Consider the following 27,687-nt stretch of genomic DNA (forward strand, 5'->3'; position numbering starts at 1 on the left):
CCATACTGTGTCAGACCAAAGGTCCATCTAGCCCAATATCCTGTCTTCCAATAGTGGCCAATGCCAGCTGTCCCAGAGGCAATGAACGGAACAGTAATCATCAAGTGATCCATTCTCTGTCGCCCATTCCCAGCTTCTGGCAAACAGAGGATAGGGACACCACCCCATCCATCCTGGCTAACAGCCTATCGTCCATGAATTTATCTAGTTCTTTTTTGAACCCTGTTATAGTCTTGGCCTTCACATCATCCTGTGGCAAACAGTTCCACAGGTTGACTGTGCATTGTGTGAAGAAATACTTCCTTTTGTTTGTTTTAAACCTGATGCCTATTAATTTCATTTGGTGACCTCTAGTTCTTATGTTATGAGGAGTAAAAACACTTCCTTATTTACTTTCTTCACATCAGTCATGATTTTATAGACCTCAATCATATCTCCCCTTAGTGGTCTCTTTACCAAGCTAAAAAGTCCCAGTCTTATTAATCTCTCCTCATATGGCAACTGTTCTATACCCCTAATAGTTTTTGTTGCCCTTTTCTGAACCTTTTCCAATTCCAATACATCTTTTTTGAGATGTGGCGACCACAACTGCATGCAGTGTTCAAGATGTGGGCATACCATGGATTTATATAGCGGCAATACGATATTGTCTGTATTATCATCTATCCCTTTCTTAATGATTCCCAACGTTCTGTTAGCTTTTTTGTCTGCCGCTGCACATTGAGTGGATGTTTTCAGAGAACTATCCACAATGACTCCAAGATCTCTTTCTTGAGTGGTAACAGCTAATTTAGACCCCACCATTTTATATATACCGTATATCATATGTACCTGCCAGCAAACCTTTAGACAGAGCTGCAATGTGGGCAGCAGCTCTCCTGATTTTAATCACCTACAGAAAGGCTGCTAAGCATTACAGTCCCATTCACATAGCTTGTTTGGAGTCCACAGATCTGATTGGCACTTTTAGAATCTCAGGTAGTGCAAACAGAACAATGATGACAGAAGGAATCCCCAAGAATAGTTGACAACTCTCATGATATTTCGTGTTTTTCTTAAAACTTCAGCTCCTGTGATGACATTCAGCGGGGGGAAAAGGTAAGTTTCTAGCCATCATGGCTGCGGAGAAAAGCTTGGGGAATCATAAACCTTAAAGCTCCCATTTGAGAGAGCAAGTTTCTCAAACTCCTCTCCCCAACAGTAGGCGAGAGTAAATCTTGCTCAGAAGAGGGGGAAGGAGGAACAAAGAGAGTGGGACGAATGTGGTGCATCCACACAGAATTCCCCAGCAACAGTAAGACATCATCACATTCATAAGCAACATTCTGGTGAATCCTGGTGGGACGGGTTGTTGCGGAGGTCTTGGGGGCACAGGAGGAGAGGAGTACTGAGGGGGGGGTTGGAAGAAGGTGTTTATTTCTGAGGACATGTTGGAAGTTCAGAGGAGCCAAGGGGTTGGGGACAGGAAGAGGAATGAGCGTGTTATGGGGGACGAGGAAACATTCTGGCAGCTAGAGGAGGAACAGTTCTATAAGGACACAGTGCAGGAGGGCTATTACACAGTATACTGGGGCCAAACAGGAGTGTGCCAGGATATATGATAGAGGAGGAGGTATTATAGGAGGAGTGGGAGTTTTTTGGGGGGGCATAATGAAGCAGAGGGGCTCGTGAAGGATAGTTTTGTAGGGGGAGTTAAAGGATTTTTGGACAGCCAAGCAGAACGGCTACCTCTGTAGCTAGCTAGTGACTGGGACACCAGCTCAGGACAATTAAGTCCTTATGCATTTAAACTTTTAAGCACTCCATCAACTTAGCTCTGAGCTGCCTTCCCAGCCCCTGGCCAGGCACTGAATAAGCATCTCTGTCCAGGCTCCAAATTACAGCCAAGCAACAGAGCCTCAGTGGGGGACTCCAGGAGAGAGTTTCCCTGCCTTCTCCAGCCCACCAAGGCTTCCTATGTCTTTCTGGAGGGGAATGTTGAGAGCCAGAGAGGATTAGAGACTGCAGCAGGATCTCCCTTGCCTAGGAACAAGGCTGTACTTGAGGGCTGCAGCCTGGTCTATGAGGAAGAGGGAACCCCTATGCTATGCCAGAAGTCCAGCTGCAGTACAACTCTTTCAGTTTACACTACTTGAACTCCCCTCCTCCCTGCAGCCCCAACTCCTTCCTGATCTCAATTCTGCTAGTCAGCCCTTGTTCCCTATTGGGGAAGGGAGGTTCCAGGGAGAAGGAGATGAGGCATCTGGGTGTGTCAAGGAGGGAGCAGGAGAAGGCAGCAGAATCAGATGCATCTCTCAACATTCACACATTTGCCCTCCTCTCCCAGCCCATCATGCCTGCCCTCATCCCCACTGGACTCTCAAGAACAAGGGGTGTCACACATGCAGCTCTGCAAACCTTGACATCTCTGCGGCCGGATGGACTGAGGTGGGAGGCAGTGGAAGTGTTGTGGACAGCAGGGACAGAGGGTGTAGAGGAGATGGCAGGATATAAGAGGATTTAGGGGAGGAGCCAAATGCCCATGAGCAGGTGTCAAAGGGGAATCAGCTTTAGGGGTTGGTGGAAGTCTTCAAGTGTCAAGACCACACAGCTGACTCCTTAGCTTGCCTGCCCGCCCGCCCATGCAAGTGAATATCATTCAGTTTTCAAATCCTGATACCATAAGGAATTTTTGGTTTTGAAGTACAAGGCCGGGGGCGGGGGGGAGGTGTGTGTGTGTGTGTGTGTGTGGATTGGCCGTACAACAGGATTCTGGCTGCCACCCTAATAAGTGCAGCACATCTTTGAGTTTGCAGGCTTTTTGCTAACACAAAACAACAAAGGAAAATTATACTACGGCAATATTCTTTCATCATGCTGAAATATTATCCTGGGAGAAGTGAAATATCTGTGTGCCAAGGATGAATACTTCTTAATTTGACAATAGTCTAGAATACTAGCCAGAATGCTAGAATAGTGTCAGATGGGATGTAAAGGAGAGATAATTATGAAATTTAGCATTTAAAATCCCATCTGGATGGATTTTACAGTCAAAATGTCTTCTGGGATTTGGCCAGGCCTGCCCACATTGGGCCCGTAAAAGCCTGCAGGTCAAATTTACATAAGTGCAATTGCTTATTTACATAAATTTGAATATTCACTGCCTGTTGGGAACCAAAGTACTTTTTTTCTCCACATCTTCAGGGGCAGATGGCCTGTTTCCCCTGCAGCAACTTCACAGCTAGCTCTGCTCCCTTCCCCACTCCCTCTCTTCCTCTTAGAGTCCCCATCACCGTCTCTCACCCCATTTCTCTCGCTGTTCCTCCTCCCCTGAGATCTCTGAGCCTCACTCAAAGCTCCCACTTGTGTCCCACTGTATTATATAAACAATCAAGAACAATGTGCTTCCTTACTATATTACTCTGAACAGCAGGGGGAGTCTCCTCTTCATAGCCTACATGAACAGGACTCATCTCTCTATTGCTCCCATTCTATTCAATGTCACTGTTTCTATTTGCATCCCTGAAGTCCTGATATTTTTTGGAGGGAGGCCTAAGGTATCTCACAAGAGCCTGAGGTTAAGAATGTGTGTGTTTGGATAGAAAATGTGCAATGCCTCATTTATGATTTTAGTATAATTTCAGCTACTTGGCAGTGGCACACAGGACTGCTTGCTTGATATTAGAACCTCTGGGACAACATAAAGTACTCATTACATAGCCTCATTGTTGATCAACTCTTTTGATTTTCAGACATAATTTATCCAAACTGCTTCAAAGCCAAACTGTCTAATATATTTCTCCCTAGGAATTCCTGCACACGCATTATTACACATAGATACTGCTTTATACGCTGGGTGGATTCTTTCTATGACCATATTCCTCACAAAAAGTCCATCTTTTGGATGAGATCCAAAAGTAACATCAGAATAATCTGTGGCCATAAAAGATCCCTTGGCATTTTTCTAGAGTTAACCCCAGACCCCTGGTTAATTCCAACTCAGGTAATTATATTCTGTCTACTTAAATTTACCCTGTGCTGTTAAGCAGCTGTTGTAATCTCAAGATATGACTGCTGTTGTATCCTGATTACTGGAAGCTCCTAAATCAAAGCACTGAGACTTAATATTGAGTAACATAACTATGAGCTTTATTGCTCATGTCTACACTACATAGGTATTCACAAAGCTCTTACTAAACTCTTTTCTGGCATCAGCTGGCTGGGTCTAGTAGAAATCATGGGATGAATTCTCTACAGCCACACTTTCCCCCCAAAACCTTGATCAGGAACCTTCAGGGCATGTCAGTAGTACATTACAATTGGCTTTCAGTGCTGCATAAAATCATCCTTATCTCCCTCTCTCACAAGGGTGTAGAATATTTAGTTACTATAGAAGTCCACGACAATAAACATATTTTATTACAAGAAATAATTCCAAAGAGAGGTAATTGTTCCAAACCAGGTAAGAATTTATTTTTTCTTTTCTTTTGTTTTCTGGTTCTATTGGGAAGTGGGTCACCACATTTGGGGGCAAAGGAAAAGCAAAATATTGAACTACACCAGAGATCAGGCTGCTTAGTTCTGCTTCATTACAAAGCAGCTTATTTTGCAAAGAAACAAACAAGAGAAATAAGGATCGACGACTACAAAGACAACTAGAAAATGTTTTGCAGATGACAAAATCATTCTGCATTTGTCTCACTACCCACTAACTCCATGCAGCTTGGAAATGAGGGATGCATTTATGCTTTGAAAAGTGACTCTAAAAATGGCATCTGGGATTCCATTTTCATTGTGCCTGATTTGCCTTTGCTCAGTTTACCAGTAAAAAAGAATGGTTTTCATACCATCAGCCTTGCAAATGCATCCTGGGATCTGAAAACAAAGCTGTGTTCATTCTGGCTCACGTATCCTCATCAAGGCTAGGAATCTGTTATACTGTCTGCATTTGTCATGGACTTTTGTGATTTTTGCAATTTAAAAGCAGATTGATGGATGTTCCATAGTGTGTAGAACTGCATTAGCTCACTTAAAAAAAAAAGTTTCCAGCCTATACGGCTATTTAGACAATCTTTCAAACATGAATCAAGTGTAAGTGATACAATGCTGTCTTCCCAAGTCCTACCAGTCTGCAAAGCTTCAGCAGAGCATTCCATAGTCTATGTGAAGTATGGATTTTCCCAATATGAATGAAGGTTTGTGCTAATTTTTATTAATTCTGAAACACAATTTTGTTTCTGATGCAGCAAAATACTTAAGCCCTAATTCAGGAAAGTGGCTAAGCACTTCTTTAAGTTAATTAAATTCGATTAGTCTTTGACTTAAAGTCAGCTTTGATTTAAACCAATAGGATTTAAGCACATTCTTAAAGTTCAGTAAATGCTTCAGGTTTTACTTTACTGAATGGGCCCAGACACCAGATGGCTGCTCTGGTGATTAAGGCACTGGACAGTGTCTCAAAACATCTTGGTTCAACAGATCTCCCTGTCACAGGCCTCCAAGCAGAGACTTGCTTTCTGGGCAGGTCACCATTTCTGTATCTGAGTTGCCATTTGTAAAATGGGGATAATAATTCGTCTTTATTATTTCTGGTACTGTAACCCCTAGGATCCTCAGCCATAGACCAGGACCCCACTGTACTAGGCACTGTATAAACACAAAGGCAATCATTGCTTCCCACCACCCTTTGTTGGTCTTATTTATAAGATACAAATACTGTAATAATATATATTTTTAATGCCCTGTGATTTGTTTTGTTCGGCTATGATTCTGATTTTTCCCAACTTTCTGCTATGACGCTGCTGTGCATCTTCCAATACTTTGACATGACAAACCACCTTATGTGTAATAATGGCACTGAAACCATGAAAGTCATAGGTTTGAAGCTGGGTTAGTTAATGATTCTGCAAATGATGTTCCAATCAAAAAATAATCCAGCTCACTCTCCCACATTTATATTAGCTCTGTAGTGAAAACAGGAGTAAAATAGTCAATAAAGCAAGCAATGTTGTTGTAGCTGTGTAGGTCCCAGGATATTAGCAGGACAAGATGGGTGAGGTAATATCTTTTATTGGACCAACTTTGGTTGGTGAAAGAGACAAGCTTTTGAGCTACACAGAGCTCTTCTTCAGGTAAAGCAAGCAGGCATGGTTCAGAATTCCCATGGGAAGCTGATCTGGTCAGTAGGAAAAGATCCTTTTTAAATCAGTTGCTTTTCTACCCATATTTTAACCATAGCTGCACTACAAAAAAGAAATATATATGAAAAAGGAAAAGCACACATGCTGTGCAATAAATGGACCTAGACTGAATCAGAACCCTCAACCTTCAGATTCCTCCCTTCTCTCTAATGGAGGGAACTAGATTAGCCCAGGAGCCTGGCAAAATCAAGAAATTGCTTAATTTCTGTGTGTGTGTAGTGGGGGGTGTTTAAAGGGTGATATTATAGAAGATCTCTAGCAGAATCATACATATTCAGAAACCAGAAATCAATTTAAAGGAAGAGACAGAGACTAGAAGGAGCAGTGTTCTGGTTACCTTCATAGTAAGTTGCACAAAGTTCTGAGGTGTTACAGTAACAATGAGTAGTCAGTGACAACATTTATGTCACAGTTTCATGTTAATTGCACATGTTTTCACCTTCCGTGGTCCACTAACACTCACTTAAAGAATTCCAGCTCCCAGATGTCACCTCTTCTGGACAGAGATCAATGTCACTCCCTTCTGACCAGGATCTTAAGGCTGCTCAGCTCCCTGGATTTACGCTCTGATATCCCCAGCAAGCCAGACTGCCTAAACAGGCCAGTACCTGCACTTTGTTAGCTCTTTGAAGCCTAGGACCAGTGTACTGCCTGCAATTACACATAACCACAAGTTTCTTCTAAACAAGCACATTTATTCTTAAGCATTACAGAGAAACATATTAAAACAATACAAATTCCTACACACATGCTATAAAGCTCACTAAAGGTCACCCTAACTCTAGCCTAGGGCTCTGGTAGGTGTTAGTCGTTCAAAACTTGTTTTATCCCTGTGGTTACAAGTCCATCTGTCTTAGATCCAGAATGAGAACACAGGCTGAGCAGATCAGTCATTTCTTTAATCAGCTTGGGCCTTTGATCTTGGCCTTCTGCAGGTAACCAGCAGACAATGACCATCTCCCCAAGGCATAGCTTCAAAAGGCTGGGTTTTCACATAACCAGAGGTGAGGAATTTTCATTAACCACTCCCTAGGGAATCTTCTGGAAATCCATTTAACATTTATTATCCCCCAAATCCATCTTGTCTGGCACATTTTCAATATAGTCTTTTGAAATCCCAGTTCTAACATTAGTCTCCTGTCCCCACCCCACCGAAAGATTGCCTACAATCCTAGCCCACAATAATACATAAACTTAACAAAATACGATCTTTCAATGATACTGCAGGAAATTGCCATATCGATCACATTATGGTAGCAATAAGCAGATCAGTGATAACATTTCCTGACAAAATCCCAGCACCCAGATACAACTAGGACAGGTGGCCCTACTTGGCATGCCTCAATTGAATTTTTATGAGTGTGAGGGCAGAAAGAGGATAGCTTATGTTCCAGCCCCAAAGAACTTACACTCTGAGCATTAGATGGGATGCTAGTGAGGGGAACAGGGGTGTAGCGATGAGTTGAGGAAGGATAAAGATTACAGAAATATGATGACATAGAAACTCAGTATATGCACATGCACATCTTCATGGGTCAGTAAATTTTGTTTGTTTTATAAAAATTATGAGAACAAAACTGTAATATAGTGAACATAATTGACTCACATATTGTGGGTATTTAATTAAGCCTTATAACAACACAGTGACGCAAGCAAGATAGCATTATTCTGTCTATATAATTGGAAAAATGAGAAACAGATTTTAAGTGATCTGACCAAAGACACACAGCAAGGCAATGTCAGAACCACCATAGTGCTTAAGTTTCCTGGTTTCCACAATTAAGGTAAACCCACTGGACCTACTCAAGAATCTTAATTCAATAGGTTTTTAAACCAACAAAAGCCATGACATTCAGTATTAAGCTATGATCCTGGCAGTCCAAGTGCCAGCTCATGCCAAGGCCCTGGGCCTTACTGAACACTGACCAATGCATAGCTGGAAACCACTCTAGTTCACATGTGTTAGTATTGGTGAAATAGATATTAGAGTTATAAGAACATATTTAATGTGTAGACTTTATGGAACGCTTATAGGATGCTGCATATATTAATCCTACTTATAATATCTGTATCCTGGGTTATAAAGTAGTGTTTAAATGTTTGCTCTGTAACTATAAAAATATTTGCTAAGAGTGTAAATTCCCCATAGTCAGGGGAAAAGCATTACCAAGTGTGAGATGCTAGTTTACAAGAGGTGTTGTCTCCTCCCCAACAAAAGAAGCTCTACAGACATCAGATCAGCCATTGTGGACAAAAGACTTTTCTGATTGCTTCTCCCACACTCCTGAAGAAAGTAAGTGCGCAAGCCCATGTCCCCTCACAGCTTGAATGCTGAGGGAAGGGAACAAAAATGTCTGTTAAGGGGAAATTGTTATCTTTATGCTGTCTGCACTCTGAGGAGCAAAGATTCCTAAACATAAACAAGAGATTCCCAAGCTGCTTGGCTTGAGTTAGCCATAAAGGACATAAAACTTGCTTATTATAGAAGCTTCTATTACCTTTTGAACGTAAGATTGTAACTCACTTCTGTGTATGTTTACTTGCTTTAACCATGCAAATAACTTCTCATTTCTTTTTCCTAGTTAATAAACCTTTAGTTAGTTTGTCACAGGGCTGGTTACAAGTGCTGTCTTTGGTCTGAGATCAGAGTACAATTGACCTGGGGTAAGTAACTGGTCCTTTGGGACTGGGAGTAACCTGAATAATATTGTCATTTTTGGTGTGAGGAACCATCTATCACAGAGGCAGGCTTGCCTGGGTGGCATGATAGATCAGAGTACCCCAGGGAAATGTCTGTGGCTTCCTATTAAGGCTGCTATGGTGCTTTAGGAGTTCACATTTGTTACTTGGTTGGTGAAATCTAAGTATAGAACACACAACCAGTTTGTGGTTCATGCTGTGTTTCTTGACCGTCCGCCCTGAGGTTGGCACTCATGGTCATGAGCCACTCCAGACCGCGTGACATAAGGTTTCCAGCAAGATTTTACCCCTCCCACATATATATTACACATACACTGAAGCCTAAATTCATGTGTTAGTGTACAACCCAGCACAGAAACAGAGGGGAGGTGGCTAGCAACTCTGATCCTGGAGTTGCTGTATAATAGCCAGGGCATAGGAATGCCCTATAAATGCCACCTTCTATTCCCTTCTATCCTTGGCATGCCCCCTGCATGAGATGTGGGCAGAGAACCAGACAGCAGGCAGAAGTATTCCTCTTTAGGGCCATTTTGCATCCATTATTCCAGTGCAGAGGTGAATTCCTCCCGTACAGCAAAACTAGAAATGTTCCACTTAATAGAGAAAGTGATAACCTAGACTCAGGAAGCCTGGATTCTGCTCTCAGTTATATATCCACATCCTCAATTCATACTGATGGCCTAACCAATGATTCTGGATGCCTTGCATGGACTAACCAAGGGAAAAATTTAGTCCAGTGAGTCTGTAATTTATAAAGTGACCTATTCTGAATCCCAGTATTGCTCCTGCAAATCCTCCAGCCCAAGCCATCTGAAGGAAATATGATTTCTTCTTTGGAAGTGAAATTAACGCTGGAAGGGAAAGGATTTTTAAGCCTAATACTTGTCCCAAGATGACAATGTCCCACACTAAAGTGCTGGGCCCATGTTCATTGGTGGCATGAGCAGATGCAACTCCTTTGATTTCAATGAAGAGACTCAACACCACAGATACCAATGGAATTACACCTGCTTATGCCACTGGGAAGCTTGGCTCCTTGCCAAACAATTAACGTTTTAAAAGCAATTGCTGCACCTGCGCATCCCTGTGAATATAGGACATAAAAGATAAAAAGGAATCCATTTCTTCCTTTCATTTTCTTTGGTCTTTTCCTCATTCCAATCTCAAGGTTGATCCAAGCTACAGAATTAAGAATGTTACATTGATACCTATTTATCTGTATTTACTTTTTCACCAGTGATTTACTTTCTGAAATATATCCTTCCCCACACCCAAGTAAAAATTCTACTTCTGAACATCTGTTTGGTTGTGATTGATTTCCTGTGTCTTCTCTTCAGAGGGAAGCTCTTATCACACTGTAAAATATTGCAAGCAGGAAAGATACATTAGCTTTTACGAGGCAGTGCCTTCCCAAGACAGCAAACATTAAGCCTGAGATAAAGATACCCTTGAATTAATGCATAGAAAGCATTATATAAAAGTGGTCCCAAATGGCTATACATGGTAAAAAATATAAATGGAGAAAACAAGCAGATTTGCTTGGCTAATGCGTATCAGCTACTTTGTGTGCAGTGCATGTTACACATCTTATATGACTGTTCTTTCCTTCCCTAATTTATCATCTGACTAAAGCCATCAATCAGTATAACAGAACCAGCGAAGATTCACTACCATCCATTAAAATTAATTGTGCAAATTAAGGGCCTGATCCTATTAAGGGCAGTGCATCCACAAATTCCATTGAGGGCACTCAGCACGTTGCAAGATTGACTTGGAACGGACACTGACTGATCAGAACAAGTTTTTATAAAACCTAAGACCAAAGGAAATGTTTCCGTGATAGATCTACTTATTTAAATCCATTAAAAATGTAAACAAGTAATGTACTCCTGACAGAATTCTGCACACACAAAAATAAAAAATTGTGCACATGATATTTAAAAATTCTGCAAAATTCTGCATATTTTATTCGTCAATAAATAAACATGGAAAAGCAGGCAAATAATAAAATCAGCTCAGGCATTACTTGTAACAGAGGGGCTCATGCTGCCCTCCACTTCTCTGAATGGAGTGTAGCAAAACAGTGCTGATGTATCCTGAGGAGAAGGGACAAGGGCCAGGCACACTGCATGCTCTCTCCTTCTCTCTACCTCACAATAGCCCTTACATCTTTACTTAATGACAGGTTTCAGAGTAGCCGCCATGTTAGTCTGTATCCGCAAAAAGAACAGGAGTACTTGTGGCACCTTGTGGATACAGACTAACACGGCTGCTACTCGGAAACGTGTCATTCTGCAAGGCACTGAATTTAGCTGTATGGAATGGAAATCCATCAACTTCATGAAAATACTTGTACAGATACAGACAAACATCATCTTCCTTTCCAAATGCAAACAGACGGACATCATACCAAAAGGACTAAAGGTATAAATTTGTTAGTCTCTAAGGTGCCACAAGTTCTCCTGTTCTTTTTATCCTTACTTAAGTAGTTTTAACAGTCCTAGAATGACAAGGGAAGAAGCCACTGTCAGCAGTTTTGTGCCCTTCCCCCGGTGTCTCCAGGCAATGGCTAGCACAGTAGTTATCTATGCCTACTTCACTACTGGCTGAACAAGTAGTAATTCAAGACCTAACTTACATTGTCCCCATTCTGAAGGGAACTTTGCTCAGGTATAAGGTGTCAGGAGAGAGCAGTGGCCAGAGGAGGCCAAGTGGGGATGAGGATTCTCCTCCCAGTGGATTCCCATGATATATGGTGTGGGGAAGCCGTACACCCTGTTTCTTTTGCATTCTCAATAGTCCCTCTCACCTGAAGGGATTTCAAGGGAACTATGATGTGTGTTATGGAGTTTGAGCCCCCCAAACCTTCTCCCATGGGTATAATCTGGCCATGGCTAAGTGAATCTGTTGTTCACATCTGTGTGTTTTAACCTGACACTCTCTCTGGGAATTTCTTTAGTGCACCTTAGGCTTTAGTAACCAGTGCCATCTTGGGGAGAGGTGTGGGACATGCACTGGTGCAAGTGGTTGGAGATATTCTGCCCAAATGCTTCCTGGTCCCTAAAAAGGTTGTAAGCCAGTGGGCAAAATCACCAGTTAGAAAAGTAGAACAAAGCTCCCAGCTCAAGACCCTTTCCTCCACAGTGGCTTTATTTTCCAACACAGGAGTTCCATAATAAGAGCAAATAAATGGAAAATAACCACCTATGGTTTTCCAAGCTTCCACTAGCTGGAAGACGAGAGACCCACACTACACATTGCCGACTAGGGACCTCTGCTACCACTGCCTCAGAAGCAGAAAACCTTGTATCTAGTTTCCTGCAGTGTATGTGATTAGGCGACCTACGACTACAGCTCCCAGTTTAAAGGGCCCAAGGGCCATTAACAGGTGCACTGGCATATGTGTATTTCCCACCCAGCCCCCCAAAAAATCAAATGCCCTGTTACCAGAGTATGTGCAAGAGCAGAATCTGCTACACACTTTAACAAGGTCTAGGTTGACTCCCCGCAGTATCAGCCTAAGACTACTGGTTAGTATAGAAGATTATGAGGCGAGGGGCTCATCCAGCCACACTCCCTCCAGTATTCCTTGTAGTGCTGGTACTCCCACAACTTTCTCTCAGGGAGCTCACTCAGGGACTCTGGCTGTTTTCTGCACAGCTGCCCCTACTCCTCCCTGATGCAACCAAGCAAAACAAGTAAAAATATGGCCTTCTGTAGGATTGTACTACATAGGGAGAGCCCAGTGCTGCATTCTTTGCACACACAAACAACCAAAGAATTTTCAGCTATGATGGGGACTCAGGTCCATTAAGAAAATAATTGCAAGCAGTAACTCATATCACAAAGGCCAATGAGCTTCCATCACGTGGTGGTAAATCAGGATCAGACAGGAATCAGTAACTACACATGAAAAGGTTCTATCTCCCATTACCAATCCTTGAAAACAGTCTCTCTCTTCTCGGATTTTAAAAACAAATCCCCGCGTCTTGTCTGCTTGGTCTCAGGAAATTTTCAAGAGTGACATCTCTCGTTTAGACACACGACAACTTTTCAGATCCTGAGTTTGAACAGGGCCTCAACTTGACCTCCAGTTTTGCACCTTCCATTTTGCAGATACAAACGACAGACACAGATTTGTGTCTGCAGTTTTATGAATGCTTAAGTGAAGCCTTTTGGATATAACTACTTGACTGTTCCTCCACAGAGATGCTGGGGCAACCAGGTAGTTTCAAAAAACAAAACAAAACAAAAAAGCCCTAAAAGTGAAAAACATAAATTTTACTGAAAGTGTCACAGTGCTGAAAAATATAAATTTAATGCCAAGTAATGTTCTTTTTGCTCACGATTAACTCTTTGTTTGAGAAAGTCACCCATCAACATTTCTGATGAATTCCCAATACATTCTACAGCAGTACTAGGTGTTGAGAAAACCCTACTCATTGCACTACAGACCTATAAAGGCCTACCTACTTATATGGATCCCCATTCTACCTTGATCTCGGTTTTATCATGTTGTTGGAAAAGGACACTCATTACTAAGCAATATTCCTCTGTGAGGACACTAACATTAGTGCAATGATCCTCCCACTTTATGTTGAGGATTTTCTGAAGAAAGAGCTGGTGCTGGTGTTCCAAGTTTTTCAGGTATTTTCTGTGTGTCACCCAAGTCTCACAACCATAGAGGAGAGTTGGGATTACCACCGCTTTATAAACTAAAAGTCTAATATGTGTTCTGATATTGTGGTTGTTGAACACCCGGTGAGACAGTCTGCCAAAGCCAAGGCTAGCACAGCAAATTCTGTGCTGGATTTCAACCTCTATGTCTCCCCTCTGTGAAAGATGACTGCCAAGACAGGCAAAGTGTTCTACATTTTCCAGTTCTTTTTTGTTGATGTAGATCTTCCTTGCTGGGTCTGATGATTGCCTGGGGACTGGCTGGTGGAGAACTTTTGTTTTGCCGATTTTCAGAGTTAGCCCTAGGCTTTTGTAAGCTTCAGAGAAGCAATTACGGGATCTTTGTAGATCCTCCTTTGAGTGTGCAACTACAGCACAATCATCTGCATATTGAAGTTCAGTTATTGTTGCCGATATTAATATCTGCTGTCATACACAACCTCCTTCACAAACAGATGTAGGATGGAAATCTGAGCCTCAATTTTAAATACTAAGGAAGAGAAAGAAGGAGCTCTGTAATATGTTCCATTAGCCATGTCTCAGCCTCCTCTTCCTGTTCTGGGAACAAATCAGATAATTGAAAGGTCTGAAGGTTTGTCTAAATTGTGTTTCAATTTTGTCCGTGTATCTCCAAATATTTTTTATTTATGTCAAACCAGACGTCCACTGAGATTGTGATAATTTATCATTTGTTAAGTCCCTCTGAATCCCTCTTCGATTGTTTTGTAAACTTAATTCCACTCTGGAATCTCTCGTGTAAAATAATCTTCAATAGTCTTCATGGTAAGTGCAAATTTTAATATACTTGTAGTAATCAAAAGCAAAGACACAGCCTTCCTTTAGAGTTCCACTGAGGCCACTGTAAAGCGAAGCAATAATCCTCTTTCAGTCAACCAACCAAGAAGAGAAGATGAAGTTCCACTAGGTGCTCTGCACACTCTCTAAATCCCAAGGAGAAAGCAACAATACCTAACACACTCAGATACCAGGGGCCTTAGATTATTGACCTAAGTAGTATTCTTAGCTCTTCCTTTCATTTATGTTTGAGAAAATGGCAAAACAAAACAAACAAAAAACCATGACACACCTGACATACTTTTTGACTGTATTTTTAGATGGCTTCTTCAGTAACTTGGACACAGTGGCCCAGATTCTCAGCTGGTGAAAATCAGTGTTGCTCCATTGATTTGCGTGGAACAATGCTACCTTACAGCAGCTAAGAATCTGGCCTACTGTTCTGTGGTTTTCTCTTCAGATGGATGAATGCATTTTTCCATGTTTGGTTGTTTGTACCTATTGTCAGGTCATTCTTTTGTGTGCAACCAACAGTTTTGCTTCTGATTCTCTTCATTCTTTCTTTAATTTTCCTTCAACTCCATCATTTGGAGCATCCAGCAGTGGAACTGCAAGTTTAAATCTGTCTGGGAACAATGTCAATCATTTCTTTAAATTGCTCATTTTGTGCTACATTGACAATGTTGTTAGTATAAAAGAAGATTGCAACTTTTTTATCTTTGCCTTTCTCTTGTTTTCATGGCATAATCTCCTGCCCATCCTTGTCTTTTTTTTCCCGGGGTCTTGACAACAAATGGAGTGTACTCCTGAATGAAGCTGACATTGAAGTATGGCTGGCAGGCCTGGAAGAAGCATTTAAATTATCACTGGGGCTACATTTCAATAACAACAATGGCTTGAAAATGTCTAACTTTTGGGATGATCGAACTCAAAGCTCTTGAACATCACTAGAAAAGTTTCATTCAGTGACACATTTGATCTTGAAGAATGCAAAGACACTGATTTTCTGCATCTTTTGAGATGATCACCTGTACTTTTTAGCTTTTTACTTAACTCTTGACAGTGTTTACATTTTACTTCAGAAAGTGCATGTTTGTATTGGTTCAGTTCTGTCACTTGATTCTTAAAACTTTAGGTATGTTACGCAAATGTATACATAGATGTATGGGAATCCCTAAACTCTGATCTCCCTTCTTGTGGTATTTATTAGCAACTTTCACATTCACTACCATTAGACTGACAAACAACCACTGTGGATTCATCACAGTGAAGACTGAAAAACAAGATGGTCAGATAAGCTTTACAAAGACCTGCAAGATCAGATGTCAACCCTACTTTCCACAAGTTTCTAGATTTTAGCCCCCTCAATAGTTTACAGTTGCAGGGCTCTGCAGTATACTCACAATACGCAGCTTCTGTGGTTATCAAGTGCATCTGGCTCTCTTCAACATTTAATCAGCCATAAGGACCACTTATTGCTTCATATATTTCAATATTGTAAATGTCACCCCTATGACATAATAAATATACTAATGGCCAGTTTGTGTCTGGCCCCAGTGCTGGTGAGCATGGTAGGATGAAGAGGACACAAAGATCAAAGACAACAGCAGTCCCCATTCTCAAGGTAGTGCAGAGAGTACTCCCTCCTAACAGTAAGGGGGCAGGGTGGAAGCAGGCTTATGGCCTCACATCTCTTCCCACCAGGCTATGGAGCTGGGTGTCAGCACATCAGGGAGAAGGCTGCCAACTGTGCCAAAAATACTGGTGTATACGATGTCAAGATCCTCCATGTATTCCATAAATGCATAGGGGGGAATTCACCCTTCTGACCCCAGTTGGATGTGCTGATTTTCTGTAGTTTTGAGAGAGAGAGAGTGCACACACATACACACCACAAGCAAAGGCCTTCCTAGAGCATGTTGTTGTATTTCATACCAGTTGAAGTAAACAGCTCAGTCTTCAAATTATTCAGGTTTTCTCATTCGACATCATTAGACTGGGTACTAGGTGAGCTGCTAGAATACAGTTGGAATGACTCTGACCCAAATGAATATATGGCTTTCATTTGCAATGTTAGCTGCAAATCTTGGGAAGGAATGGCCTATAAAGGGTGGATCAAGCAAGAAAGCAACATCAGGAAACAGAAAAACGTGCTGCTAACTTAGCACTGTCACTAATTCAGATACAGATGCTAAATGAACAATAGTGGCCATTCTCTAGAGATGATAAGGAAGTGACAAGAGTTAACTGTGCCATTACCACATGTCAATGTGAAGCTAATAAGACATGGTACTGTGTTGTTCCTATGACTGACCCCTATTTCCATTTGGGTTCACAGCCTTTGTTAAGCTATATATCACAAATGCCATCTTATTTCAGCCTGTTAGTTTGTTTTCCTCCTGGCAAAGGAATCATTTGTCTTCTGGGCCTTGAACCAAAGAATCTAGTTGCTGGACCCACTGCTAAATGGAAAGCCAATGACTCTTTTAGCAATTTTTATCTTATGGATGCCTAAACTTTCTAATCAAAGCAACCAGCAGTGTAAAACGCAGTGTAAAACGGAATATTGGGAAAATATCTAAAGGTAAGAAAAGATACAAACTACACTGTGTGTTCACTGAAAATTATACAGATATGTGGTTAAGAGCCGGACTTCTTACACGGGGCCTGATTCTCCACTCACTGACACAAGCGGTCTCATTAACTTTAATGAGACTGCTTATGTGAGTAAGTACTCCTCAAAATGAATATGAGATGTAGGTCTTGGCCAATATGTGTATAATTGTGAATGCATTAGAAACTTGGTTTTTACTCAAGCAGAACATCCATGGACTTCAATGGTTCTAATTTCAACATAAATTCTGCATAAGAAGAGACTATCAGAATTTGGCCCTTAGAGGGATATACAGTCATAGATATATGACAACCATCAGTTCCAATGGTTGTGAACTCTGCAAAAGGAATGGTAATTGTAATGGTTCTACTTAAACACAGTAGGTTCTGAAAGCATCAGATCCTTGTAAGTCTTTGAAATAGAGTACAAACACAAAAGGTTATCCTTCACGAGAATATCTTATGATGGGTCACAGGATCCAAAACAATGTAACAGTGCCTCAAACTATGGTCTCTTCATTCAGTATTAAACAATACAAAGAATTTGATCAGACATTTAATATCAAGCAAAAACAAATTCTAGGTGTGTGAAAATATTGCTGCCCAAAATCCAACAACTTCAAATAGACTTAAAAAAAAAAACCCGCTTGGTATCTTTTATAAGTTTAATCCATTTTATTAGGAGTTTCATAAGTCAGCAATGAAATTAACTAGGCACTTTGCTAGTTAGCAATGGAAGGATTTAAGAACAGGGATAATAGCAAAAGGAAGAATTGAATTCACAGAGTCTGAGCACTGCATTTTAAATTACTTGTACTAATGAACTAAGTTACACAACCCAGCAAGTAATTATTGGAGATAACTAACATTTCCAAATCTATCCTCTCCAGCAATCATCTCAAACTGATAATATTCAATAAGTAATCAAAACAAAGAACCCCAATATTCATATCTGTGCAGGGTTGATGCCATAAACCATAAATTCAATTTCAACGTTATAGCTATACTTCTGAGAGTGAAAAATTACATTCAAACAATGCCAGAGTCCCTAAACTGCATGCAACTGACCCAAAAGATTTATAAGATGCACAGTGTCAAATGCTGCCTTAAAAAGTCAAGCTATAAAGAACAAGGTAATGTTTAATTCAAATCTATGACTGGTAAAGGCAAGTAAGTGTATAGTTTACCACACTCTCCCAGGGGTTCAGCACTGGGAGGGCAGATTAATTTGCATTCAGATTCCCTAGGATGCCCTGAATCAGTCAATGTCCTGAACAAGACCAGTCCCTGGCAAGTACTACCCAATCTTGGGCAACAGTGGACCCCCTGATAGAACGAGGCTTAAAGGCACATTGTGGTGTTGTGACTCCCATGGGGAAGATTTTATTCCTCCAGGGTCGTGAGTCTGAGTTACTGCCAGGGAACGAATCTGACCAACTGAGCTCATGGGCCCAATTCTCATCTGATGTAACTAAGTGTAGCTTCAGTGACTCCAATGGAGCCTTGCTGATTTACACCTCCAGAGGAGCTGGTCCTACGTGTCTTTTTTTTTTTGCCAGCTATTACCTTTTCTTAATTTAGGACCCAGAAATTGCTGAACATGGAACTTTTAGTGAAACAAGTCATTTTTTAAAATAAAATTCAGACACTTTTTGATAAAATAATCAATATTGTGAAAAAGGGCCACTGACGAATTCTTTCCTGAGTGAATGATCCATCTGGGCAAAGGCCTTTCGATATTGTGATAAATGTGAATGTCAAGCATTAAACGAACAAAATTTAAAAAAGACTAAAACAAAACTAAACTTGGCCAAACAGGATTTGTTAAACCAGAAGTTCCATTGATTTTGGCTCCCTCTTTAGCTTTTGAATCATTTGTGAACCTGTCCTGTTAGCTGTGAATGTTTTCATTGTGTGTGCAAATGTTCACCAAATATATTGAATGAATATAGTAACATGTCAAACAAATTCTAATCTGGCCAAGCCTAGACGAGAGTACACCAATAATGATACAAAGAGGAGGAACACTGAGGAATGAGGACAAGGTAGAACACATCTGGATGACAAGATGCTTTGCTAAATATCATGGGCCTGATCACACACCCACAGAAGACAATGGCAGAATTACCATTGGCTTCAGTTGCACAGAATCAGCCTAGAAGTGCCACCTGAAGTGGCTTCCTGGGGGCTAAGGCTCATATCCACAATAGTACTCAGGCACCTAACTCCCACCTGAATTAAATATCTTTGAGGATCTGGTCTAGGTATACAGGTTAATGATTTTAGTTTATTTCACCACTGGATACCTGGGCCAAATTCTGATCTGTTGGAGCTCACAGACAAAGTGGAGTTTGGTGGTCTCAGCCTAGTTTTCATTTGTGCACCTCAGAAACCACCACATAATTTGGTATCTCTAGGGATCTGCTCAAAAGAAGCCCAGGACTCTAAGTGTAGGGTTAATCCAGATCAAGAGCCACGTGGGGAAGCAGGCACAGTCCTGCTAATAGTGGGTGAAATTTATACTCGCTCACAAGGCCTATGCACCACTTACATCCCGCTTGAGCCCCATTTTGAGGATTTAAATGGGACAGAAGTGCCTTGTGCTGTCACTCGGCACACAGGAGAATGTCCTTCAGTAGATGCGTTGTTTTAGCCAACACTGTTAGCCCTTTGTTTTCAGGAGTATTTGAAAAATAGTGTGGGAATACAATGTGAATTAGAGGACTAAAAAGAGTCACTGTGAATACTGATGATGAAATATCATTTAACTCAATTAGAAAAAGCCCACAGTAATTATAGGATCATATCTGGTATAAACTACCCTTATAATAATGCCCAACGAAAACAAAAAAAAATCAAACCAAAACAAAATACAGTTAGTTTTCAAGGTACTCTAGATTCAGAGATGTTTTGGATGCAGTTAGTCTGCTTAGTAAACCACAATTACTTCGTAGCTGGAACATGCATTATAAAATACAACATTTATATGAATACTCAAAACTCTTGCAATCAATATGCAGCACAGATCTCTTCACTATAGCAGGTACATTATCTTGTATGGCACATGCCCGGTTACCAAGGCAACCAGTATCCTTCAACCAACTCTATTATTATGGCTATTACAGACTTTTAGAATCTCTGGTGTCGAAGCCATCACTCAGGGCTACTTTGTGTTAATAACCCTCAAGGATAGATGCAAGTGGAAAAGGAAAAAATACAGAAAACTCTACTTTGCTGATAAACAGTATTAGAAGCCAGAGGTGGCCTGGGAAATTAAATTCAATCAGCTAAGGGGAAGCAACTCTTATATAACAATCTTTATTAAGTCAGACAAATGTAGTGACAGTTCATTGCAGACATTCAATGCTGAAGATGAATCACTGTCTCAGTAAATCTGATGGTGGAGAATGGCTATGGTACGAATTATATGAAAGATAAAAATCTTTCTGCTAATCTGTAGCATTGCAATATTAACTTCTCATTACTGCAGATATCAAACATGCCTATGAAAAATGATTGAAGTAAGCTATAAATGTATCAACAAAATGAAGGAAGAAAATTATTTTGATTTTACCTTTTCATGTTGTCTATTGAATTTGGAGAGTTTTGATGTGCTACTATCAAATTTATTATCTTTACAGTATAATCTGAATTTGATTAATATAAATTGTCCCAGAATACTTTGGGAAAGCATTCTATATCAATAATTGCCCAGGCCATTTTCGTATATAAGCATTTCCACATCAAAGCATTCCTGCAACCTCATTATGCTCTGTACAGCTTAATACAAAGCCTCCCTGAGCCACCAACCGGGGAATTTCAGGCAGAAAATAAGTAACCTAATTTATTAAAACAACCCTTGCCAAATCATCCAATAAGTTGCTAGCTAGAAAATGTGAACTACATGCTGGGCAGGGTAGGAAGGATGATGCTTTGAAAGCAGTGTTTTGTGGGCTCTATGAAAAGCTCAGACGCCCTCTACACTAGGAAATTTACTGATTGCTGACAAAAAGGTTTCTGACCTTGTGCAGAATATTTCTGATCCCTACTTACCCTTAACTTTTGCTCAGCACTGTTTCCGAAACCATGGGTATACTGAACTAGTTCTGAACATAATTTGTCCTTGACTATGCTGTCTACATCTAGCACCAGTTGTCAGCAAGAGGCAAAATGCCTACTGTGAGCCACAGAGTCATTCTGCAGAGTTAACACATCATTGAGATGAACAGAATCATTCCACACCTCTCTCAAGACCCATTACCCCCATAGGGCCATAGAAGAACCAGGGTGGTTCCTGGAGAGTGTGGGGACAGGACTTGGAAAGCTCACTCATCAGATGCACAAGCATAGTGCCCTGTGGAGTCCAGCTCCATATGGGATCCCTGTGCACTCCTTGAGTAGCAGCTGGGTAGTGGCTCCACTCATGCAATATGGACTATTGTGTGCTCAGGCTGGAATTACAATTTGGACTTTAAGCAGTTCACGACTGCCTACTGTTTGAGGCTGGTTGGCTGCAGATACATGAAGACAGCACTACACTGGGGTCACATTTGGAAGGTTTTCTTTCCATTGCCTACATGAAAATTCAAATACTCCAGAGGTTGACATGAAACTTGCCTATGCACCCTTGGCCAGTGAGTTTGTTAAGCACTGAGAAAAGTCAACAGAAAAATCACTTCATATGTTCACCAAAAACATTAACATCATACATTTCTGACCCAATTATCAGTCAGACTTGAGCTTGGCCTCCCTTGCTGCCCATATTTTTTGCTGTCCATATTTTAGTTAACAGGAGGCAATCTACTGCTTAGTCTGCTAAGCACCCAGTTTCAGGCACAAATCTGGTACATAGCTGTCCAAGTGCTAGATATGTGGCAACAATTAACTGCAGGCAAAATGTCTGCATTGCAACAGGAATTAGGCCATCATGTGAGCCATATAAACTTAAAACATCTTTAAAGTTTGCACTGAAAGCTCACCCTGTCCTTCGATTTTAGGGCCAGATTCCAAACTCCATACTCATACAAAACTCCTAGTGAAATCAACAGGCCAAAGCTTGCTCTTAAGTTACACCAATATAGTCCAGAGCAAAATTTGGCCTGGAGTAAGAACTTAGGGCAATATTGTACCTAACCCTTACAAAAGTAAACAATGAGAGGTAGAGGTTACAAAGAGCTTCCCAATCACCCTTACACAGGCCATGTAAGAGCTGAGCAAACTTCCAGCCTCTGTGCCAGTGGGGATACTCGGAATGCTCCCTCTCTGTGCTATTGGGGGAGCAAAGTATTGCTAAGGGGTTGGGGAAGGGTTGCACCAGATGGCTGGCCACCCAAAGGGGAGTAAACTAGTATACTGTACTCCACAAAGAGACAATAATGGTTGCACAGGCTTTGTGCATTCAGAAGTGCCCCCAAAGAAGAATGACTCGTGAGTTATCCTTTACTGTGGGATGTGTGCACTCTGAACAGTCAAGCCCTTAAAGAATCTGGCCTGAGTAAATACTGCTATCATTCATTTAAAAAATTTAAATATTTAAAAACATTAATAGCTGTAGCTTGTTTATTTTGTTGAACTAATAGTGGCTTTATACATAAGATTAGCATTAACAACAGCATTAATACTAAACTAAATTAGGATTCAGAATATCTTAACCTTTTTCACTCTACTGAAAAGGAGGAACATATCAAGTGAATAACACACACATACTACTTGAGGGTCCATCCCCCCACTATCCTTCTAGTTATATAAACAAATAATTTAGATAATAAAATGTTCATTTTAGTTTCCGCAGGTTTTGGGATTATACATATTTTCCCCAGAAGCAACCCCCCCTGGTCATTCGGAATTATTTAAATTATAATTAAAAGCATTCATCTGATTGTATCTACCCCTTGCTGGTGTTTATAACATTTACTCTTACACAAGGCTGCAAAGCCTCTGCATGTTTTCAGTAATGTCTGTGCTGATCATCAGTACAGTAGGAGGAATCTGTGCATCTCTGCCATGCTGAATGTCTCCTTAGGCTTTCAATGGCCTGAAAAGAAATTCAGGAAAAGAAAAACATACCCAACAGTGTTCTCTTGCTGTTGACCAAAGATGGAGGCCATGCTTTTAAACCCTAAAATGTTTCCAACGTCCAGGATTAGCATCTCAACTTCACTATAAACATTCGGAAAGAAAATAAAGTCACTTGGTGGAAAAATGAGATTATAGTAGTGAAAAATTTAAAAGACATGCCAGACAGATACCATCCCCCTGTAGGCAGCATATCATTTATGAGACTGATGCTATACGCCCACTTTAGCCAGAAAAATCTAGTTAGCTAATAACAGTCCCAAGATTCTGATTCGTAAGGACATCTTACTACATCTCTCTGACCCGGCAAGTATCAATTCTGAGTTCTAAAGACACTTAAATTGCAATAGAAATATAACAATTCCACACACCACATAAAAACAGTACACTTTTACATGGCATATATCAAGGTTCCTTCCCCACTCTGAACTCTAGGGTACAGATGTGGGGACCTGCATGAAAACCCCCTAAGCTTATTTTTACCAGCTTAGGTTAAAACTTCCCCAGGGTACAAACTAGTTTTCCTTTTGTCCCTGGACTTTATTGCTGTCACCACCAAGCGTCTCACAAATATAACCGGGAAAGAGCCCACTTGGAAACGTCTTTCTCCCCAAAATCCCCCCAAGCCATACATCCCCTTTCCTGGGGAAGGCTTGATAAAAATCCTCACCAATTTGCATAGGTGAACACAGACCCAAACCCTTGGATCTTAAGAACAATGAAAAAGCAATCAGGTTCTTAAAAGAAGAATTTTAATTGAAGAAAAAGTAAAAGAATCACCTCTGTAAAATCAGGATGGTAAATACCTTACAGGGTAATCAGATTCAAAACATAGAGAATCCCTCGAGGCAAAACCTTAAGTTACAAAAAGACACAAAAACCGGAATATACATTCCATTCAGCACAACTTATTTTATCAGCCATTTAAACAAAACAGAATCGAACGCACATCTAACTAGATTGCTTATTAATCCTTTACAGGACTTCTGACCTGCATTCCTGCTCTAGTCCCAGAGAAAGAAAAACACAGACAGAGAGAACCCTTTGTTTTCCCCTCTCCCCAGCTTTGAAAGTATCTTGTCTCCTCATTGGTCATTTTGGTCAGGTGCCAGCGAGGTTATCTTTAGCTTCTTAACCCTTTACAGGTGAAAGGTTTTTTTCCCCTGGCCAGGAGGGATTTAAAGGTGGTTAGCCTTCCCTTTATATTTATGACATGCCCCCCAAATCACAGATAGGGTGAAACGCTGGCTGTGATTCTTCCTGGAGCTCTAGGAGAAAACAGAGTTAATAAGACACATGCACCTCTAAATATACTACCAAGTATATAAAGACTAACAATATTTTCCACATCTCAAGGACAATTTTAACCAGTTGATTCTGGGAAACTTTCATGGGAGAGTGCATCAGTCACTTTGTTAGAAGCTCCTGAGTTGTGTTGTATGTCGAAATCAAAATCTTGGAGAACTAAACTCCACCAAATAAGTTTTTTGTTATTTCCCGTGGCTGTACGAAGCCACTATAGCGCAGCATGGTCGGTTTGCAGGTGGAAACGCCGTCCCCAAATGTATGGGCGTAGCTTTTTCAGAGCATAGACAATAGTGTAACATTCTTTTTCACTGACTGACCAGTTGCTTTCCCTCTCAGACAGCTTCTTGCTGAGAAACCCTATAGGGTGGAATTCTTGATCCGGTCCTTCCTGCATTAAAACTGCTCCTACACCACGCTTGGATGCATCTGTGATTACTAGGAACGGTTTGTCAAAGTCTGGGGCCCTTAGTACAGGGTCAGACATGAGTGTCGCTTTAAGCTGGTTAAAGGCTTTCTGATACTCTTCGGTCCACTGAACGACATTTGGCTGTTTCTTTTTGGTTAGGTCTGTCAGTGGGGCGGCGATTTGGTTGTATTGTGGTACAAATCACCTGTAATATCCGGCCAAACCAAAGAAGGATTGGACCTGTTTCTCTGACTTTGGGACAGGCCACTTTTGGATAGCATCCACTTTGGCCTGTAGGGGGTTGATAGTTCCTTGACCCACCTGGTATCCAAGGTAAGTCACTCTGCTTAGGCCTATTTGACACTTCTTAGCCTTAACAATTAGTCCTGCCTCCCTTATGTGCTCAAAGACTTTTTGTAGATGTTCCAGGTGTTCTGCCCAGGAATCCGAAAATATGGCCACATTGTCAAGGTAGGCGACTGCATATTCACCTAATCCCGCTAGGAGACCATCTACAAGTCTTTGGAAGGTGGCAGGTGCATTCCGCAGCCCAAAAGGGAGTACATTAGATTCATACAGCCCGACATGTGTGGTGAAGTCTGACCTTTCCTTGGCGGATTCATCTAGTGGTACCTGCCAGTACCCCTTGGTTAAGTCCAAGGTAGAGATGAACTGGGCCCGTCCCAGTTTCTCTAACAGTTCATCTGTGCGTGACATTGGATAGTTGTCTGTGCGAGTTACAGCATTTAGCTTACGGTAGTCCACGCAAAAACGTATCTCCCCATCTGGTTTCGGAACTAGAACCACTGGAGATGCCCATGCACTGCCAAAGGGGCAGACTACACCCATCTGTAACATATCCTGGATCTCCCGTTCTATAGCAGTTTTAGTTTGAGGAGACACCTGGTAAAGTTGAACTTTAATTGGGCGAGCATTACCTGTGTCAATGGAGTGGTATGCCCATTCAGTCAGTCCTGGGGTAGCTGAGAATGTCGGCGCGTAGCTAGCGCACAGCTCCTTGATCTGCTGTCGCTGCATACGCCCAAGGGTCATGGAGAGGTTCACCTTTTCCACGGCACCAGCACTTTTCCCTTCATAGTAGACACCTTCAGGCCACTCAGCGTCATCTCCTCCCTGGGCTGTAAACTGACAAACCTTTAAATTCTCTGGAATAAAAGAGCTTTAGAGAATTAATATGGTACACCTTAGGCTTTCGGTTTGAGGTGGGGAATGCTATGAGATAATTAACACCTCCCAGGCGCTCCTGGACAGTGAATGGCCCTTCCCATGACGTTTCCATTTTATGGGCCTCGAGTGCCTTTAAGACCATGACCTGGTCCCCTACTTTGAAGGGACGCTCTCTGGCATGTTTATCATACCAGGCTTTTTGCTCTTTTTGAGCATCATTTAGGTTTTCTTTAGCAAGGACTAAAGAGGTTCGGAGGGTGTTTTGAAGGTTGGTTACAAAGTCCAGAATGTTAGTTCCTGGAGAAGGTGTAAACCCCTCCCATTGCTGCTTCACAAATTGTAATGGCCCCTTAACCTCGCAGCCATATACAAGTTCAAATGGTGAATACCCTAAACTGGGATGTGGTAAAGCTCTGTAGGCAAGAGCAACTGCTGCAACACTAGGTCCCAATCATTGGAGTGCTCATTTACGAATTTACGTATCATGGCCCCCAAAGTCCCATTAAATTTCTCCACCAGGCCATTTGTTTGATGATGGTAAGGGGTGCCAACTCAGTGATTCACCCCATGAGCTTCCCAAAGGCTTTCCATAGTTCCTGCCAGGAAATTAGTTCCTGCATCTGTGAGGATGTCGGAGGGCCAACCTACCCTGGCAAAAATGTCTGCTAGTGCCTGGCACACACTTTTAGCCTTGGTGTAGCTCAGAGCTACTGCTTCTGGCCATCGGGTGGCAAAATCCATGAAAGTCAGTATGTACTGCTTTCCTCTGGGTGTCTTTTTCGGAAAAGGACCCAGAATATCCACAGCTACTCGCAGAAATGGAACTTCAATGATGGGGAGTGGCTGGAGAGGGGCTTTGACCTGGTTTTGGGGTTTTCCCACTCTCTGGCATACTTCACAAGACCGGACATAGGTAGAAACATCCTTGCCCATTCCCTCCCAGTGGAATGACCCCCCCAAACGGTCTTTGGTCCTGTTCACCCCAGCATGGCCACTAGGATGATCGTGGGCTAAGCACAAGAGCTTGACCCGGTACTTAGTTGGAACTACCAACTGTCTCTGAGGATGCCAGTCTTCCTGGTGTCCACCAGAAAGAGTTTCCTTGTACAAAAGTCCTCTTTCTACAACAAACCTGGATCGATTAGAAGAGCTGAGAGGCGGTGGGTTGCTCCGTGCCACCGTCCAAGCTCTCTGGAGGCATTCATCTGCTTCCTGTTTGGTCTGGAACTCTTCCCTTGATGCTGGAGACATCAGTTCCTCATTGGATTGTGGACCTAGGCTTGGTCCCTCTGGAAGCGATGTAGGGGATGGGGCTGTTTCTGTTGACTGTGAACCACTCTCCGCTGGTGCACTATGTTGGGTTTCAGGCTCGGGCTGAGCCTCTTGTGTAGGGTTATCTGCTGCTGCTGGTACAGGTTCGGTGGGGCCCTCTGGTGTTGGGGTTGCAAGTACTGGATTCAGTGTTGGCAATGGGTCTGGTGCTGGTTGTTCCGCCAGTTCCAGTTCTGGGACTGGCTCTGTCTGGGTCTCTGGGACTGGATCCACTACTGCTGTTACAGATGCTGGCATGGGGTCCAGTTCCATCACCTCTGACCAGGTCCTGGTAGAAGTTTCCGGAACAGAGCTAGGCGTGACGGCTTGCTTAGCCTTGCTGTGGGTGACCATTCCCACCCTCTTGGCTAGCTTCACATGATTGGCCAAGTCTTCCCCCAACAGCATGGGGATGGGATAATCATCATATACTGC

General features: G+C 41.8%; 1 protein-coding gene across 7 annotated transcripts in view; it reads right to left on the reverse strand.

Annotated features, from left to right (window-relative positions):
* SLC6A1 (solute carrier family 6 member 1) overlaps window positions 1-27,687 on the reverse strand; it is a 112,289-nt gene that overhangs the window by 70,400 nt on the left and 14,202 nt on the right. Inside the window, exon 4 of one of the 7 annotated variants that reach the window (XM_073352310.1) lies at window positions 25,692-25,919. The exons of the other annotated variants lie outside the window; for them this stretch is intronic. The gene's annotated coding sequence lies outside the window, so the exon portion shown is untranslated. The remainder of the gene's footprint in view (window positions 1-25,691; window positions 25,920-27,687) is intronic. 7 annotated transcript variants of the gene reach the window in all.

The sequence above is a fragment of the Lepidochelys kempii genome, chromosome 7, assembly GCF_965140265.1.
Source record: "Lepidochelys kempii isolate rLepKem1 chromosome 7, rLepKem1.hap2, whole genome shotgun sequence".
In the NCBI taxonomy this organism is placed as follows: Eukaryota; Metazoa; Chordata; order Testudines; family Cheloniidae; genus Lepidochelys; species Lepidochelys kempii.